Here is a 21,131-nt window from a genome sequence, read left to right as displayed (position 1 = left end):
TGAGAATGATTTACAGCTGTAATGGCTGCCATCAAGTATTAACTCTGGGGGAGACATATCCAATTATTTTGTTGGTTGTTTTTTCTCAATTTGGAAAATATCTTTCTTTCACTTTGAAAATGTGGATTATTTGATCTAGATCTGTAGGATTTATTTGAATTTGATCCCTCTTTAGAATTTTTTTTTTTAAGGCAGCAAAATGTGAAAAAAAAGTTCAAGGTTTTATATAGGCACTGTAGTTCCTGGTGTGTAAGTGTAACCGGTGTTATGTCCCTTTCTGTACCATCCTATATGTTGTTCCATTGTTCCTGGTGTTGAAGCATAAGCTGGAGAGTAAGGAGGCCCTCCTGATCCTGTCCAAAGAGCTGGACACCGGTCAAGAGGAGAGAGACCAGTACAAGCTGATGGCCAACCAGCTGCTAGAACACCACCAGGGACTCAAGAAGAAATACAGAGAGTTCATTATGAGTCTGCCTAAAGGATTTATATTTGAATTTAGTACTCCTTTTCTGCCACGTTTTGCCTTAAAGTGATAGTTCGTCCAAATGACGAACTTGTCTTTGTTTTATGGATATATGAAAAGGGTCTAAGGACCTGGAAAGTCAGTGACCCATGAATGTTTTTTATTTGATTTGCTAGAGCTTAGCATTAGTATTATTGAGTGCAAAACAATGGGACCCCTGTTAGCATGATTTCAATCGCAAGCCTAAATCACCTTGCAGAAAATCTTTGCATTTTTGTTATTTCTATTAGTTCTGTGTGTTCTGTTTTGGGATGGAGATCCGTCATTACCACCAGAAAACGCAACCGGGTAAATTGTGCTGCTGTTGGCCATTAAATTCATATTCTTAAAACTCTTGTCACTTTATCACAATGATGATGGACAAGGCTCATCTGAAGTTTTGCCAGTTCAGCCTTAAAGCCAGGCTTTTTTTTCATCTGTGACTCTCCCACTCTTTCACTTCCATCCCTTTTTGTTCTCCATCTCTCCCTATTTCTCTCCCTCTATCTCTTCCTCCTCTCCCCAGGTGAACTACACAACATGACCAAAAGTATGTGGACACCGGCTTGTCGAACATCTCATTCCAAAATCATGGGTATTAATATGGAGTTGGTCCTCCCTTTGCTGCTACAACAGCCTCCACTCTTCTGGGAAGGCTTTCCACTAGATGTTGGAACATTGCTGTGGGGACTTGCTTCCATTTAGCCACAAGACCATTAGTGAGGTCGGGCACTGATGTTGGGCGATTAGGCCTGGCACATAGTCGGCGTTCCAATTCATCCCAAAGGTGTTCGATAGGGTTGAGGTCAGGGCTCTGTGCAGGCCAGTCAATTTCTTCTATACCAATCTCGACAAACCATTTCTGTATGGACTTCACTTTGGGCATGGGGGCATTGTCATGTTGAAACAGTTCTTGTGCTGACGTTGCGTCCAGAGGTAGTTAGGAATTGTGTGGCCGTTTTTGCTCCTAGATGTTTCCACTTCACAATAACAGCCCTTAAAGTTTCCCGGGGCAGCTCTAGCAGAGCAGCAAAAAAAATTCAGTCTCTCGATGTGCAAAACTGATAGAGACATACCCCAAGCGACGTACAGCTGTAATCGCAGCAAAAGGTGGCGCTACAAAGTATTAACTTAAGGGGGCTGAATAATTTTGCACGTCCAATTTTTCAGTTTTTGATTTGTTAAAAGAGTTTTAAATATCCAATAAATGTCGTTCCACTTCATGATTGTGTCCCAGTTGTTGTTGATTCTTCACAAAGAAATACAGTTTTATATCTTTATGTTTGAAGCCTGAAATGTGGCAAAAGGTCGCAAAGTTCAAGGGGGCCGAATACTTTCGCAAGGCACTGTACATATACACACACACAATACACACTCTCACACAAACATGCATCTCTCTCTCAGGCGAACTCAAACTTGTAAGTGAATCTGTCCCTTGTTCCTTCCTCCGTTTCACCCGTCTCTCCCTGGTCCACAGCTGCTGAGGATGACCATCACCAGACAGAGGCTGGGGGATGCGGAGGTGGGGGGGCACACCACTTCCCAGCCTATGAGAGAGAGAACCTGGTCCATCAACTGGAGAAGGCAAGGTTACAGGGGGGATGGGACCTTGTCCAATGAGATTGCTCTTTTTCATATTCCGTTTTCAAAACTTTATACTAAATCGTGCCCTGATGAACACGACCCAGTGCCTCTACTTCATCAGCACTTTGAGAAGGCTGATAAGGAGAGGCCTCCGCTGCATGTACTGTAACCTCGTCTGTCTCTCTCACCTCTTGTCTTCCTGTCTCTCTCTCTCTCTCTCTCTCTCTCTCTCTCTCTCTATCTCTCTCTCTCTCTCTCTCTTCTCTCTCTCTTTCTGTCTGTGTGTTCAGATGGAGGAGCTGGAGTACAGTGTTACGGCGCTGACTGACGAGCTGCAGGACGTTAAGGCGGAGCACAACAGAGGGCGAACGGTTCAACCTGGAGCTGAACCGCATCCTGGGTGGCCACGAGACGCGCATCATTGCCGTGGACGCCCTCTGTATGGAGAACAGGTGAGGGGGTCAAAGGTGGTGGACTCTTCTCTGCTATTATTACATTTGACATTACAGTTGATTCATTTAGCAGACACTCCTGTTCAGAGTGACTTACAGTCAGTGCATTCAACTAAGCTAGGTAAAAACAACAGCATGCCACATATCACACAGTTGTCATGACTGTCATGATCAGGTCAGGTTACAGGAGACCACAACCCTACAGATTATCTCTCAACCCCAACAGAGGAGGAGAGATCTAGGGGTCTGAAAATGTGGAGGTTTTATGACCCTTCACGCCACTGGTAAATCTCTGGCCACATACAAATTCCTTTGTCCTGTTACAATGGAGAACCAGCCTCAGAACATTAAACATTAAATAAAGGGACTTTGGAACAATGGTTTTCGTCAGCCACAATGGTGGTCATGACGATAGATGGAATATGAAAATGTATGTCATTTTTGTTTTGTTATTAAAGGTTAATGGAGGACGTTATTACGAAAACATTGTAACGTGAAGAGTTTTCCTAGTATATGTTTGATGTTTATACATTGTACGTTGTGTGGAAAATGTCCAAATCAAAGGGAATGTTTTGGTAAAGATGAAATGTTAAGTTAGTTGTCTAAAATTGGATTTGAGAAAAACCTAGACCTTGCTCTTAATTTGGTACGCCCAGAGAATTGCCCTAAAGGCGGTTACGCCCAAGGGTATAAAACCTGTGAGTAAAGAATTTACAGATTAGACGACGTGACCCAAGCTGCAGCCAAGGTCTAAAAAGTAAACGAACTCAGAACGCAACACAAGTTTGAAGACAAAGAAATCTTTTTCTACCCAAACTACAGATGAGTAGCTGTGTCTAAGCGGGTGAATTCAAGCCAGACCCCATAGCATCCAATCTCAGCGAATCGTGGTATCTAAAGGGTTTCATTCCTATGCTGTGAGCTCTGAGCTGCAGAGCTGTCTGTCATCAGAAGACCCCTTCCAGAGCAAAGGGTGAGGGAACAGACTCCTAAGCCAAAAGGACACTGACATCGTGAGGACGACCAGAAAGAGAATCCTCGAAGGTCTACCCCACGTAATTATATCATTATATTCTGATCCATAAGAGTGGCAGTTTGGGGCAAGGTTAGGGTTAGATTAAGCATAGCTGACAAATTCACCCAAATGTATATTTCTCTCGTGTACTTTCTCTTTTTCTCTCTCTTTGAAATCCCCATTTTGGGTAACACGCGCCATAGTGTGTTGGCCCGTTATACTAAGTTCTAATCAATAGCCTATAATGTGTTTTGTCTATGTGTATCTTTTATCATCATTTTGGTGTGGTACGAACTCATTGGTGAGACCCGGGTCCTTGCAGATTCACGGACTATACGACGTTCAGAACGAGATTGTAGAGGTAACTGGTTAATTAGCGGCTGTTGTAAAATCGATATTCTGATATTCTTTGAGTTAATTTGGGAAATAGAAACTCAATAAAAACTAGTTTCCCCATGGTGCCCCAGGTCAATAAGTTAATAATGGCTTGATTCAGTGGACTTTTAATCATTCGATGAACAGTCGTCACATTAACTAATACAACGTCACAACACAGTATTAAACAGAATGAAATGAGCCCAAGCAGACAAACAATGTAACTACTGTACACTATAAAATGAGACATTTTCATACACTGCAAGGTTGGCACTGCTTCAATATCATGCTATTCCAGCTAGCCATAGGGTGTTGTGTGTGACCTCCTCTTGGACTTGGACAAACAGTTTCATACACTGCAAGGTTGGCACTGCTTCAATATCATGCTATTCCAGCTAGCCATAGGGTGTTGTGTGTGACCTCCTCTTGGACTTGGACAAACAGTTTCATACACTGCAAGGTTGGCACTGCTTCAATATCATGCTATTCCAGCTAGCCATAGGGTGTTGTGTGTGACCTCCTCTTGGACTTGGACAAACAGTTTCATACACTGCAAGGTTGGCACTGCTTCAATATCATGCTATTCCAGCTAGCCATAGGGTGTTGTGTGTGACCTCCTCTTGGACTTGGACAAACAGTTTCATACACTGCAAGGTTGGCACTGCTTCAATATCATGCTATTCCAGCTAGCCATAGGGTGTTGTGTGTGACCTCCTCTTGGACTTGGTTGAACCTCTCATGTAAATACCTGACAAAGGGCTAAAATAGCCTTCATCTTTTCAGCTAACAGCAACAAGAAACAATTCTTCAACTTCAAACACACACAGAACACCCTAGCTGGAATAGAATGACACTGAAGTAGTGCCAACCTCGCAGTGTATGAAACTGTTTGTCCAAGTCCAATATCATGAAATACAAGGTAGAGGTGTCATCCTGTCTGTCATCCTGTCTGTCATCCTGTCTGTCTGTGACAGTGGACTCAATTCGATCCAACCCGCATTGCAGTAACAAGTTTTTACCATCAGGTAGACTCCCCTCATGGTTCAATACTTTGTTTGTTTGTTTGGTTGTTTGTTTGTGTGTGTGTGTATGTATGTGTGTGTGTGTGTGTGTGTGTGTGTGTGTGTGTGTGTGTGTGTGTGTGTGTGTGTGTGTGTGTGTGTGTGTGTGTGTGTGTGTGTGTGTGTGTGTGTGTGTGTGTGTGTGTAGGCAGTAAACAATGGCGCTGTGTCAACATTGCATTGCAATTACATTGAATTCTAGCCAGTGTCTCTTGACAGTCCCAAAGAGAGTTAGAGTTGATAGAGGTGACAGCTGATAAGGGGGGGGGGTTGTTTTGCAGACTGTGTCGGAGACGAGGAAGAAATCCAAAGTGTCTGTGAAGTCCAACAGCAGTGCTCTAACAGGAGTCCTCTCTGCCAGACAAGGTACACCACCCTCACATACAGATACATCCAGCGACCACATGGCAGGTCCCAATTCAGACTGGCAGCTTGCTCTGCGGTGAATAAGATAAGGAGGCTGGTCAGAGCAACGGATCCCAGAACAGAAATGAGGAGTTATCTAAGTGATCTCCTCTGTCTGTCTTTCATTGCAGCTAGGTGATGCATATAACAGTGAGTATAAACACAGCTACTGAGTTGCGATGATGTCACCTTCCCTGACACCTATTCGAGGACCTGTATAGGAGGTATTGTAGTGTGGTAGTGCAGGTTGCATTACAGTCTACAATAGCATGCTGATGTTGTGTAGATGTCGTACCATTCAAAGGGCACCCTCAATTTATTTTCAGCTCTTGTGAAGGCAAATCCTATTTTTTCAACCAGACCAGGATTCCAGTTTCATACATGAAAGCTCCTGTAATCCCTATTCTGTCTTTATTAAGCAGACATTCTTCATTAGAGTTATGTTAAGACTCCGGTGCCTAACTTTCGAAAAAAAATAACACCTGATCCTCGTCCTAATTTGTATTCTGAGTTCTGGCAGTGAGACAAATCAGAGGTCTTGATTGACAGGTGTCGGGGGAGCCAGCAGAATAGGGCAGCAGTTAAAGCTAGAGGGAGCAGTGAGGTAGTATATTGTACAGACAGCTGTTTCTATCTCTCTGTCACTCTTTCACTCACTCACTCACTCTCTCTCTTTTGCTTTCTTGCTTTCTTTTTCAGACCTGTGTGTCACTCCTGTCTATATACTGTTTCTCCTATAATATTTGTTGCTTTCTTGCGATCTGTTAGGTCTCCCTCGTTCTATACCTCTTCCTCCTCACTCTTTTATACTTCTGTCTCTTTATCTCCCTCTTATTCCCCCTCTCCTCTATTTGACCTCCTTCCTCTTGTATCTTTGCCCTGGAGACTTTCTCCCATTCACTCCTTTCCTCCCTCCCTCTACCTTGGTTTCTTTACCCCTTGTCTCTCTCTCTATGTTCCTATCCCCCTTCTTTAGCTTATCTCTGTCGCTCTGTCTCTCTCTCTCTCTTTGCCTCTCTGTCTCTCCCTCTTTTTCTCTGTCTCTCTCTCTCTTTGCCTCTGTCTCTTTGTCTCTCTGTCGCTATGTCTCTCTCTTTTTGTCTCTGTCTCTCTCTTTGTCTCTCCGTCTCTCTCTCTCTTTGTCTCTCTGTCTCTCTCTTTTTGTCTCTGTCTCTCTCTCTCTCTTTGTCTTTCTGTCGCTATGTCTCTCTCTCTCTCTTTGTCTTTCTGTCGCTATGTCTCTCTCTTTTTGTCTCTGTCTCTGTCTCTCTCTCTCTCTCTTTGTTTCTCTCTGTCTGCAGTGCAGGAGTGGTTGTCTGAGGATCAGGCCTGCAGTCTCCTGGCCACGCCCCAGTCCATTTCTGACCTCAAGTCTCTGGCCACAGCACCAGAGACGCAACGACAGGCACACACACACGTCTATAGTACACAGCGGCCTAGACACACACTCCACCACAGTCCAAACACAAGTTCATATACCACGCCACACAATGTCCTCCCCTCCTCCTAGTTGGTTACAATAATGAGTTTAAATCATGACATTGGGCTTCTGCCTGGTTTGATAGTACTAGATCTAGCAGCTAGCTAACTCTACAGAGAACACAGCACCACACCATGAGCAAACACACTGTGTCTACCAACATTTATATAAAAATGCCTAGTTACAGTTTTTCCCAAATGCTAAAACACAATTCTGGCTGGTTTTATCAAAATACTTAACACAATTCACAAAACCACACACCCAAACTGCAAAATACCTCATATATCCTGCAAAATGAAGCACTGCAACCAAAACTACATATAGCATTATCAAAATCAAACGTTTGCACGAAATGGCACAAACTTCATTCATATTACCAGATTTTTGTCTAACCAACTACAACACTGTTGGGGCGGCAGGGTAGACAGGGTAGCCTAGAGCGTTGGACTAGTAACCGGAAGGTTGCAAGTTCAAATCCCCGAGCTGACAAGGTACAAATCTGTCGTTCTGCCCCTGAACAGGCAGTTAACCCACTGTTCCTAGGCCGTCATTGAAAATAAGAATTTGTTCTTAACTGACTTGCCTAGTTAAATAAAGGTAAAATAAATAAATAATGAAAAGCACTCTCATCTTCAGTATGCTTTTGCCATAATACTAAAATAGTTCAAATTGTAGAAAATTCTTCAGATGCACAGAAATATTTGCAGACACACACACATGCTGTTGAAACATTTTATTTTTCACCAAACAAGTCAGTGAAACATATTCACAGCAGATATATTTACATTAGACTGAACAAAAATATGCTCACAAAAAAACAGTAAACTGAAAAAGAAAATTGCAGAAAAAATATATAGAAAAAAAGAGGCAGCATCTTGCCGCAGAGCTGGGTCTGGCCACAACGCCTCGTCCACATCACAGGCAATATCTTCCCTTGCCAGACATCGAGGGAAGAAGTGCCTTGAGTGCCTTATCCATCCCTGAATCACACCCACATCAATCTCATCACATGCCTCTTCCAAAGCCTGCACAAGAGGCCTGCGCACAAAGGGCTGCCGGTCGTACACCTTCCACCGCCGTGCCGAAAATAACTCTTCTATGGGGTTCAGAAATGGTGAGTATGGTGGGAGGTATTGCACGAGAAATGGTGGGTGGTCAGCAAACCAGTTTTGGACTGGAGCTGCACGTTGAAAGCTCACGCTGTCCCATACTACAACGTACCTGGTTCTTTGATGGTCTGCATCATTCATACGCTCTGGTGGTATGAGAATGTTGTAGAGTCTGTCCAGAAATGTGAGAATATGGGCTGTTGTATGGTCCAAGGTTGGCATGACGGTGGAGGACACCATGCATATTGGAGATGGCAGCGCACATTGTGATGTTCCCACCACGTTGGCCAGGAACATCTATAATGGCTCTGTGGCCAATGACGTTTCTCCCCCTTCTTCTGGTCTCTGCTAGGTTGAACCCAGCCTCATCTATAAAGATGAACTCATGTGGGATTGCATGATCATCTATTTCCAGTACTCCCTGAAAGCAAAGAACAAAAGCAGTCAATATGGTGTTATCCAGTACACTGGGAAACGATGTTGTGTGTAGTGTACTGCAGTCAATATGGTGTTATCCAGTACACTGGGAAACAATGTTGTGTGTAGTGTACTGCAGTCAATATGGTGTTATCCAGTACACTGGGAAACAATGTTGTGTGTAGTGTACTGCAGTCAATATGGTGTTATCCAGTACGCTGGGAAACAATGTTGTGTGTAGTGTACTGCAGTCAATATGGTGTTATCCAGTACACTGGGAAACAATGTTGTGTGTAGTGTACTGCAGTCAATATGGTGTTATCCAGTACACTGGGAAACAATGTTGTGTGTAGTGTACTGCAGTCAATATGGTGTTATCCAGTACACTGGGAAACAATGTTGCGTGTAGTGTACTGCAGTCAATATGGTGTTATCCAGTACACTGGGAAACAATGTTGTGTGTAGTGTACTGCAGTCAATATGGTGTTATCCAGTACACTGGGAAACAATGTTGCGTGTAGTGTACTGCAGTCAATATGGTGTTATCCAGTACACTGGGAAACAATGTTGCGTGTAGTGTACTGCAGTCAATATTGTACTTACATCCACATATGCTCGTTTGACCTCTTTGTTTCTTTGAGAGTTTCTCTCAAAAGGCACCTTATAAAGTTGTTTCATTCTGATTTGGTTTCGCTTGAGAATGCGAGCCAATGTGGACAGACTGACTCGTTGAATGTTGTTGAATATGGTGTTGTCTTGGATGATGTGACTTTGAATTTCTCGTAATCTGATTTTCCAAAACCAAGTTTACAATGGCAGCTTCCTGTACCCCGGTGAACATTTGGCCCCTTCCTCCACCATGGTTGCGTCTCTCAGTCCTTTAGAAAAACAAAAAACAAAAATATAGGGCTTGGACAATGTAGCCTAAAGATATTTCCCCCACAGTAGAGTCAATTCTACAGGAAATTTGTGCAGTTAGTGTATGACATCAGCCATTCATGAAGTAAACAGGTGTCACCCAACTGATACACTATGACATGGGGTCTACCAGCTCTACCCCTACCTCTCACTCTTCCTCCCCCTCTCACCCTCCCCCTTCCTCTCTCTGCAACGGCTTCCATTCTTGTTGTAAAGCAAAAGGTGGTCTGTGGTCTTGTGACCTGTGGTCTTTTCATAGTGCTTACTTCCTGATTGAAGTAGTAACAAATAACCATTGAGGTGTTTGGCCAGGTGGCACATGTATTGGCCAATTAGCTCATGAAATGTCATCTTGAATGGCAGTGTTTTGAAATGGCAAACATGTGACTTTGTTAGATTGTTGTGTCTTATGCAGAGAACCGTGTGCAGTGCATTTAAGTGCATTTAAAAAGTGCCATTTTGAATTGCAAAATGTGTGTAAAGCAGAAAATGTGTTTAGACTTTTGGAGACTTGAGAAGAGGTTTTGCTCTCTGTGTGTCAGGTTAAATAATTGTGCTGTGCATGTCATTTTAGTGTGTTAGCAATTGGAAAAAACTGTAATGCCAGCGACAATAGGACTGTATGATTAAATGTTATCCAGCGTTACTTACACTTAACCAATGAACTGACCAATGAAATGCAGTTTTATTAACTTGGTGTATCCCCTCCCTGGCTGCGGATGCTTGACCTACCGCTGGTCTCTGGGAATAGGGAGTATGTGTTGTGTATTGCGCCCTTAACCCATACCCACCATTGTGTCATGCTAGTACAAACCTGAGCATTCTCTCAAAACTGCCAGCTCATACCCACCACCCTGATGCCACCTCATACCCACCATCCTGATGCCACCTCATATCCACTGTCCTGATGCCACCTCATATCCACTGTCCTGGCGCTGACCAGCTGGACTCACTGACATTTTCATCCTCTCCCTGACCCAGTCTGTAATACCTACATGTTTCAAGCAGACCACCATAATCCCTGTGCCCAAGAATGCAAAGGTAATCTGCCTAAATGACTATTGCCCCGTAGCACTCACATCTGTAACCATGAAATGCTTTGAAAGGCTGGGCGTGGCTCACGTCAACACCATCATCCCAGACACTCTGGACCCACTTAGTCAATCAAATTCATTTATAAAGCCCTTTTTAAACTCCAATTTGCATAACGCCCCAACAGATCCACAGACGACGCAATCTCTATTGCACTCCACACTGCCCTTTCCCACTTGGACAAAAGGAACACCTACGTGAGAATGCTGTTCATTGACTACAGCTCAGCATTCAACACCATAGTGCCCTCCAATCATCACTATAAACTAAGGACCATGGGATTAAACAAATCCCTCTGCAACTGGATCCTGGACTTCCTGACTGGCCACCCCAGGTGGGGAGAGTATAACTACACATCCGCCTCGCTGACCCTCAACACGGGGGCCCCACAGGGGTGTGCCCTTAGTCCCCTCCTGTAATCCCTGTTCACTCACGGCTGTGTGGCTGCGCACGACTCCAACACATCACTCAGTTTGCTGACGACACGAAGGTGGTAGGCTTGATAACCAACGATGATGAGACAGCCTACAGGGAGGAGGTCAGAGACCTGGAAAGGTGGTGCCAGGACAATAACCTCTCCCTCAATGTGAGTAAGACAAAGGAGCTGATCGTGGACTCCAGGACATGGAGGGCCGAGAACGCCCCCATTCACATCAACGGGGCTGTAGTAAAACACGTCGAGCGCTTGAAGTTCCTCGTTGTCCACATCACTAAGGACCTATTATGGTCCAAACACACCAACACAGTCATGAAGAGGGCACGACAATGCCTCTTCCCCCTAAGGAGGCTGAAAAGATATGGCATGGACCCTTGGATGCTCAAAAAGTTAAACAGCTGCACCATTGAGAGCATCTTGACTGACTGCATCATCGCTTGGTATAGAAACTGCTTGGCATCCGACCGCAAGGCGCTACAGGGGGTGCGTATGGCCCAGTACATCACTGGGGCCAAGCTCCCTGCCATACAGGACCTCTATACCAGGCGGTGTCACAGGAAGGCCCTAAAAATTGTTCAGCCACCCAAGTCGTAGACTGTTCTCTCTGTTACCGCACGGAAAGCGGTACCGGAGCGCCAATTCTGGTACCAAAAGGCTCCTGAACAGCTTCTTTCTACCCCCAAGCCATAAGACTTCTGAACAGTTAATCAAATGGCCACCCTGACTATTTGCATTGACCCCATTTGAGTTTTTTTGCACTGACGTTCTTGCACTGGTTCTATGCACACTCACTGGACTCTATCCAAACACACACACACACTCTACATACGCTCACACAAACACACAACACACACACACATGCATATTGACGCCACACACACACTCACACTTTCACATACGCTGCTGCTACTGTTTATTACCTATCCTGATTGCCTGGTCACTTTTACCCCTACCTACATGTACATATTACCTAAATTACCTCAGTTACCTCATACCTCTGCATATTGACTTGGTACCGGTACTCCTTGTATATAGTCTTATTGTTATTTTATTGTGTTACTATGTCCTTTTCTTTCTGATTTGCTCATCTACAGGAAAAGGCGGATCGACAGGCCTCATTAACATAGACTGTTCTCTCTGCTACCGCACGGCAAGTGGTACCGGAGCGCCAAGTCTAGAACCAAAAGGCTCCTTAACAGCGTCTACCCCCAAATCATTAACTGCTGAACAATGAATCAAATGACCACCAAGATTATTTACATTGACATGCCTGCCTTGTTATTGTTATTTTAATTATGTTACTTTTTATTTTACTATTTTAATTTGATTTAGTAAATATTCTCTTAACTCTCTTTCTTGAACTGCATTGCTACTTAAGGGCTTTTAAGCAAGCATTTCACGGGAAAGTCTACACCTGTTGTATTCAGAGCATGTGACAAATCAAATTTGATTTGGTTGGATCTTTTCTTACTTTTTAATTCTGCATTGTTCTGCAAAGTCTACACCTGTTATATTCGGCGCATGTGACAAATACATTTTTATTTAATTTAATTAATGCCATCTCATACCCACCGTCCTGATGCCAGCTCATACCCACCGTCCTGATGCCAGCTCACTACCACCGTCCTGATGCCAGTTCATACCCACCGTCCTGATGCCAGTTCATACCCACCGTCCTGATGCCAGCTCACACCCACTGTCCTGATGCCAGCTCACTACCACCGTCCTGATGCCAGTTCATACCCACCGTCCTGATGCCAGCTCACTACCACCGTCCTGATGCCAGTTCATACCCACCGTCCTGATGCCAGCTCACTACCACCGTCCTGATGCCAGCTCATACCCACCGTCCTGATGCCAGCTCACTACCACCGTCCTGATGCCAGTTCATACCCACCGTCCTGATGCCAACTCACACCCACCGTCCTGATGCCAGCTCACTACCACCGTCCTGATGCCAGTTCATACCCACCGTCCTGATGCCAGCTCAAACCCACCGTCCTGATGCCAGCTCACCACCACCGTCCTGATGCCAGTTCATACCCACCGTCCTGATGCCAGCTCAAACCCACCGTCCTGATGCCAGCTCACACCCACCGTCCTGATGCCAGCTCACTACCACCGTCCTGATGCCAGTTCATACCCACCGTCCTGATGCCAGCTCACACCCACCGTCCTGATGCCAGTTCACACCCACCGTCCTGATGCCAGCTCACACCCACCGTCCTGATGCCAGCTCACACCCACCGTCCTGATGCCAGTTCATACCTACCGTCCTGATGCCAGCTCACTACCACCGTCCTGATGCCAGCTCACTACCACCGTCCTGATGCCAGTTCATACCCACCGTCCTGATGCTAGCTCACACCCACCGTCCTGATGCCAGTTCATACCCACCGTCCTGATGCCAGCTCACACCCACCGTCCTGATGCCAGTTCACACCCACCGTCCTGATGCCAGCTCATACCCACCGTCCTGATGCCAGCTCACTACCACCGTCCTGATGCCAGCTCATACCCACCGTCCTGATGCCAGCTCACACCCACCGTCCTGATGCCAGCTCATACCCACCGTCCTGATGCCAGCTCATACCCACCGTCCTGATGCCAGCTCACACCCACCGTCCTGATGCCAGCTCATACCCACCGTCCTGATGCCAGCTCATACCCACCGTCCTGATGCCAGCTCACACCTTGTGTATTCACGTCAACTGTTGGGATCTTCTCACCGGCTGTATGTAGTCACTTGCTTAACTTCTGAACCCAGAGCAACAACATCATGCCCACTGTCCACCTACTCAATACATAACATTTGTGTTAACAGTTTGTCGGGAGAGTCTACTTACTGCTCCCTTTTATCAAAATTAGAGGGGGAATCCATCTGTGTGTATATTTCAATGTAAGTACAAATACAGTCTCCAATACTGGGACGAGTCAGATCCATATGCTGAGATAGGACAAATGGGAGCACCCACCTAATTATCTATGTCACACGTGCTCATTGGAATTGTACATTTTTTGCATATCCCACTCCCCCTGAGAGTTGGGTCAGAGCCAGGGATCAGCCATTATTGATGGCGACCCTAGAACAGTTAGGGTTAAGTGCTTTGCTCAAGGGCACATCGGCAGATGTTTCAACGAGTCGACTCTGAGATTTGAACCAGTGGCATTTCAGTTACTGATCCAATGCTCCTAACTGCTATGCTACCTGCCGCCCGGCCAGAGCAGTGTCGATGATCGTTGAATGTCAGATTAGCCTCTAGCAACAGGTGTTTCATGTGTGTTAGGATTTACACAGGATATTTCTAGATCCATTCACTTATATGGGAAGGATGGATGGTCTGTGGAACTCTGCATTTGTCAGCGTCTCATGCATTAGGGTCACTTTGGGATGCGTTCCAAAACTACCTGTGATGAATTGCAAAGGTAATTTGGGGAGATATTTCCCCCGTAAGGACGCGCCCCATAACAGCATCAAGTCAGGGCTGTCGAAGGGGTCGTTCCCGCGGCTCATTAAATATTTCAAATACCAACGGCTTAATTCTTAATAACATGATTACTACCTGAACTAGTTTAACACAACTGTTCTCAAGTCAGGAATACATAGTGCCATTAAGAGATAAGGCAGCCAGACCTGAGATTATGAGACAGTACGTCCAGCATGCACCAGAGGGGGGTGTTGGTCTGTATTTAAAGTGCCATGGGCAAGATTTAGGTGGTGAGCAGCGGCTCGATGAGGCTCGCCTGTCATGAGACTGTCATTCTCCCCGCCATAAAACTGACAAGCATCCATTACTGAAAATGATTGGCCACATTACAAACACATTTAGGGGAATGTGCTGTTATTAGGGAATTTGGAGACGAGGCCCAAAGTGCCACATGACTCTGTCCACCACCACAGTCGGCGTGGGGCAGAGGGAGGGAGAGATGGCGAGAGAGATAAAGAGAGCGAGTGAGAGAGAGGAAAAGAGAGAGTGGCCGTGTCAAGATGGACAGACGACGGGGCGAAAATAAAAAACGAAAGAGGTGCCGATTGGGGGCACGCCCTGAGTCAAAACATTAGAGGTGCAGTGCGTTGTTCCCGAACGACAAGTAAAAAGGGAGGGAAAAAACACTGCGACTCACTCAAATAGACTCGTGATTGACTCGACTACCCAAAACCCCCCTGGGAGCGATCCCCTGTTGAAGGAGCGCTGGAATACACACCGAAAGCCTGTCAGGGCGCATCAGCCAGACTCGACGGCAAAACGGGGCGAGACTCATAGCCTACCACACTGGAGAAGAAGATACAGGGTCCAATGCCCTGATAGATAGACATATCATTACCAGGGTCTATTTGAACCGAGCTCCCTCTCTCTGCCCTGTCGCTGCTGCCGACCTCTCTGCGGATCAACGTCAGGGATGGTGCGGCCCGGCGTCTCGTGAAGACGGTGTCTCAGTTGTTGTGACAGACCTGCCACCTTGTCAAAATAAGAGGGATATAGGCGTACAGTATGGGGGTTTTATCATTTGGTTGTCAGTTCAAAGGTGGATACATGGCTATTTGTGGAGTTGGTACTTACCTCTCTGCTGTCTTTGTTTTAGAATGTGTTTGTATACAGTATCAGGAGAAGGTGCCTCTGGGTGTTTACAGATCCCTGTTTGAGCTGTAGGATATGTTTGGGCAGAAGCAGGATGCGGTGTCAGTGTAGACACTCGACTTTGTGAGCGTGTACATTCATATCTGGATGCCTAGTGCGTACTGGTGGGATATCTGTCTCAGTGTGTCCCTGCATGCCTGGTGTGTTTGTGTATACGATTGTATGCGAGTGTGTGTGTGTGTGTGTGTGTGTGCCTGTGCCTGTGTGTGTATGAGATGCGAGAGTGTGTGGGTATCTGCCTGCCTCCTGTGTGTGTGTGTGTGTGTGTGTGTGTGTGTGTGTGTGTGTGTGTGAGGAGGAATGGACGGATGGATGGGCAGCTGTCAGGAGGGTATAAAGCCAATCCTCCACACCTCCTCCTGAGCACGGCGTGTGCTGAAGACCTGCTGTGCTCAGCCCGGGCTCTGCTCTGCATACATAATAACCACCTTATTACTGATTTAAAAAGCATCCTGAACAACTTACAAGTCACCAAAGGCCCTCTCAACTCAGAGAGAGCAAATCTCTCAGCCAGTATAATGGATATTGTCACAAGAAAAGTTTGAAGTAAAGGTGTTTTTAGCACGTGGTTCAGTTGGTAGAGCATGGTGCTTGCAACACCAGGGTTGTGGGTTCAATTCCCACAGGGGACCAGTATGAAAAAGTATGAAAATGTATGTACTCTCTACTCTGTCGCTAATGATAAGCACGTCTGCTAAATTCCTTTTCTTTATAAATGTCAAATGTAGGATATGCCTTGCCATTGCAAGGATCCCAATGGGTGTTTCAATATGCTAACATAAGAAATGAGTGTACAGAAAAGGGATTGCGGTGAGTCTTCGTCTATAAACATCTTTAGAGAAAAGAAAAAGGGTAAACTGTACAAGAAATTTGAGGGAATGTCTGCAACCATTGCCATACAGCAGATTGATTTGAAGTGGAATTGACTCCAACCCCTGATATACGACAGAAAAGATGAGCAGTGCCCTGCATTCATAACATAACTGTTTGGTTGCCCTTCATGAAACATAATATTGAAACTTGATATTGAAACATGATATTGAAACGTGTCACTGAAACTTGATATTGAAACATGATATTGAAACGTGTCACTGAAACTTGATATTGAAACATGATATTGAAACGTGTCACTGAAACTTGATATTGAAACATGATATTGAAACGTGTCACTGAAACTTGATATTGAAACATGATATTGAAACGTGTCATCATCCTTTTTTCCATTCTTCTGTTTTTGTTTGTGTTTCACACTTCAGTGCACCTAGAAGTGTTTTTTGTCTTGCGTCCAGTGATTGTGTGTGTTTGTCTGCGCATAAATGTGTGTGCGTGTGTGATATCTGGTATACGGTGCACGGTCCCCTATGAGTAGCATATGGCGTCAGCCCAGGAGGCGGGCAGCCATCACTAATGAAGACGGATGACAGGGAACTGCAGCCGCTTCCTGTGAGCACAGTTCTGCGTGTGTGTGCGCACGCATTTGGATAAATATGACTTTATCTGTGTGTAGGAGAACACTCCGTCCTTACCTGCTTACACCTGAAAACCCCCCTTGTGTCATTCTGTTTTTAGCTTCTGTGTCTGTTGGGTATTTGTATTTTGTGACTTTGTGGGGAAAACTTAGTGGAAGGTAACTCTTCTTCCCAATGGAGTTGTTGGTTAAGAAGAAAGAGACACCATTATGCTGAGCGAGAGCCAGCGACCCGAGCTCCTTTCGCCCACTGCCACATCGTGCCCGCCTCAGCCCCACGTTCACGCCACAACACAGCCACCCAAAGGGAAGTATGTAATCATGTAACTGGGTTTCACTGTTTGTTAAACAGCTCCCTTGGCCAGCAGCTAAAATGCTGTAATTAGCTCCTCCCCCCTCACACCCCTCTATATTTGACCCCTTTCCCGCCTCTCCCTTAGCCCTGGCCTCTCATTGGTGCTGACAAATAAGAACCCAATGCTCCTCAAATGCCATGGCATTTTGGAAATGCGTGCACGATTCTCGCCTGCTGACATTCAAAAAGTTGGGGCGTGTTTTTGGAAGGAGGGGCCCCATAAATATGGATGCCAGTGTGAATTTTATTTTCCTATTTTGGGTGGGGCAGGTGTACTCTGTGTGCTGTCTCTAACCTTTTTAGATGAACATTCACAAATATGGGTCAGTAATCCGCGGAATGGGAGCATATTTTGGAGAGGTGGCAGAACTAAGCTGTTGCCATCGCTGGGATAGTGGGGCGTCACGCTTCCCTGTCCCCTGTCTGGGCGCTCATCACCGCCACACAATTTTTTGCCTGTTGCCATGGAAGTGCTTCAGTCACATAAGTAATCAAAATAACTTTGTCGATTGACACCGCCCCCCAACTCCAAAGAGAAATAGTTAGTTACGCAAAGCTGTAATGTGATCTTCATTCTCTCAATTGAAAGTGAGGATTTAAGCAAGGAACTGTTACAGACGCTCAGAGAGAATGATATGATGTGGAGTTGTGTTTTGAATGTCTGTAGCGTTCAAATTGACTCACTCACTTTTCTTGAGTGATTTTCAAAGCTTACACTGATACGTTATCTGTTAACACAGCACTACATGCACCAAGACTGTTTTGGATGTAGCATGTGGCTTAACGATCAACAGGAGTTTGGTTGGGTCATGACTCATAGGCTCTTTCTCAAGTCATTTTTCCCCGATTCCTCCCATCCTTTACCCTCACCTCCTTCTCAAAAGGCATTGGATGAGAAGGTCTGAGGGGAGGGACCTTGGACTTTCTCCTCCAATACGATTGAAAGGAGGTGAGGAGATTGCAGAAAGATAAATTGAGAAAGAGCCAGAGTCTTTGACCACTATCAAGCATTGCTGCCTGCGACATACAAATATCAGTTGGACATTTACCCTGTACAAAAGTAACCACTAGCTGCCTGAGACTGTTCAGGTATAGGCACTGCAGTAGGAACAGCTCAACCTAGTTCACCAATGGGCTTTGGGGAACTTTTGTTACAGCCCTGCTCGAACACACCTGATTCAATTATTCTTATGATTAGACTATTCCTCGGCTGCTCATCAGAACCTTGATTAGCTGAATCAGCTGTGTTAGAGCAGAGCAGGAGTATGAATACAAATGTATTTGAGTAAAAACCTGCACACCAAGTAGCTCTTCAGAAGGACGGTTGACCACTCCAGAGGTTTAGAGGGAGTTACAACTTAATTATAAGTGCACTCTCACCATGACCTCTTCTCCCAATGTGACCAGATGACAGAACGGGAAGTTCAGGAGCGTCGTCGTGGGAACGGGCCACAGCTGGCGGCAACCTTTGGCGCAGATGGCAGCAGCAGGGAGGGCGCCCCGGGTTCAACAAAGAGGTGGGGCCTAACTGCGTCTGGGGGGGGGGGGGTTGTGGAGGATGAGGGGCATGAGGTGGAAGTGGTGGAGGAGGATGTACTGGGCTCCACAGTGGAGGAGGAAGAGGGGGCGGCCCTGGCACTTAACACCCCACCCTTAGAGGAGGAGTCACACTTGGTTAACCTCCCACAGCTACCATAGACCACACCCTTGAGGCAGGTCATTCGACCTGAGACAGAAGATGCCTCTAAGCCAGCTTCCATTTTCAAGACCCAAGACTGGGGCGGCAGAGGGGTGGGACCTGCACTGTCAATCAGGCCATGGCGATAGCTTGGCATAGTCAGGTACAAGGGTTGACCCTACATTCATTGCAATTCAGAAGATTCATTGAGAGTCAATTCAATCATTGAAAAGTGATGTTTATCTTGGTAGTTGCTTTACTACTCACTAGGGACGTTTCCGCAACGTAGACCACACCCCCGTTTGTGTTCCCAACCGTTATCTGCGTGAGTCTATAGAACGGATAGAGAGAACTCTCCCTCAGCCTCCCATTCACAGTCAGAGCATCTAAACAGTGCTGTTGCTCTGAAAAGAGCAGACAATCTTGAAATCAATCCAGTTGCAAGCCTAATGCCCTACAGAAAATAATAAAGATAACAAAGCCCCCCCCAAACCATCTCCCATCATACGATAATCCCATTTGTTTGCGTCCTGCTTATTCCTACGGGTTGCTAGTAAAATGAGAGCTGGTTGTTTTTACCGTTCCCCACATAGAGGAGCCCCAATGTGATGAATATATTAGATTTGTACTGAAATCTGCGAAAGATATTGTTCCAGAGTTTGGAAACACAGAAGAATGCATTTGTTCTGTATTGATATATGCTTATGTATATAGATGATGGTTCCAGTCACAGATCATCTTTGGTGCCATTTACATATCATTTTGTCTAATCGACAAATAGAAAATGACCTGTGACTGCATGTACCTTACACACCAACACGTGATATGCTGTATTTTGAATGAACCTGCATGACTATCTTTCAATGTCACGTGTCCAACTTGTTGCGTAGGAGCATAGACTTGTGATTAAAATGGGCATCAGTGCTGCACGAGGAATGTCAAAGTCCTTGTTTTCACAATTAACTGATTATCATAGTTGTCTATTCTTATACAAGCGTTGTATACTGGCTGTATAACCACACAACACACACACACACACACACACACACACACACACACACACACACACACACACACACACACACACACACACACTCGCTTGTCTTAAAACAAAAGTCCAGACCCTGCTACGGTATTCTGATTCAGTTCTCTCCACATTCAGGTGGCAGCTGGCCTCTCCATGCAAGCATACCATCAAAGCCAGAATCCATGAAGTGCTTATTCTGCAGAAGGCTGCTTGCTATTTTTAAATCTTTGACACAAAATAGAAGCATTGGCGTGTACACACACACACACACACACACACACACACACACACACACACACACACACACGTACACACAGAGTGTAGGCCCGCTGCCAGCCAGCTGATTTGGAATATTGGCGAGGTGTTTCGAGGAGTCTGATGACTTTATAAAGCAGATGGGATTTGTCGCTAATGAAATTGTGAAGCGACGTGGCGCCTTGGGCTTTAGCAAAACGCCCGAACAGCGTGCCAGTTCACCACGATAAGGGGGTGTATTAATGACATCCTCAGGTGTCTCGTCTATTTGGACTTTTTCTATGTTTGAAATGAACAAATGGACAGAAAAAAAGTTTAAACTAGCATTTTTGTTCAATTCAGGGCAGTGGCGTAGAGTTGATTGTTGTCTTGTTCTAGAAGTGAGATGGGAGCCTACAATGTGAGCCTTGCCCTTTGGTAGTCAACCAAACTGACTGCCGCTCAGAGAGACCTCCATCTGGGCACACACTTGTTGAATAAACGTTGTTTCCACGTAATTAAATGAAATGACATTGACCCAACGTGGAATAGATGTTGAATTGGTGTCTGTGCCCAGCCGGCTGGGCATTGAAGAAGTGAGCAATGTCAGCAGCTCTCATGGGGTTGCTTGAGTTGTGACATGGATTGGTGACATTTCACTTTCTTTGCCCCCCCCCATTCCCCCTTCTGACAGATACGCTAATGTAAATAAGCTAACCGGTATGCAGGCTTTTGCTCCAGCCCTGCTTTTACACACCTGATTTAGCTAATCAATGTTCTGCAGTTAAATCAGGTATGTTAGAGCAAAAACCTGCTGGCCAATGACATGTTCCTCTTCCTCCACTCTCTGTGACAGAATTACCTAGGAGACTCCCTTTAGTTG

General features: G+C 45.5%; 1 pseudogene; it reads left to right on the top strand.

Annotated features, from left to right (window-relative positions):
* The first annotated feature begins 5 nt into the window (after nucleotides 1–5).
* LOC135572714 (uncharacterized) lies at nucleotides 6–19,146 on the top strand (annotated as a pseudogene).
* The last annotated feature ends 1,985 nt before the right edge of the window (nucleotides 19,147–21,131 follow it).

The sequence above is a fragment of the Oncorhynchus nerka genome, linkage group LG8 (genome assembly GCF_034236695.1).
Source record: "Oncorhynchus nerka isolate Pitt River linkage group LG8, Oner_Uvic_2.0, whole genome shotgun sequence".
In the NCBI taxonomy this organism is placed as follows: domain Eukaryota; kingdom Metazoa; phylum Chordata; class Actinopteri; order Salmoniformes; family Salmonidae; genus Oncorhynchus; species Oncorhynchus nerka.
Note: the sequence above shows the minus strand (reverse complement) of the source record. Positions and strands in the feature narration are given on the sequence as shown.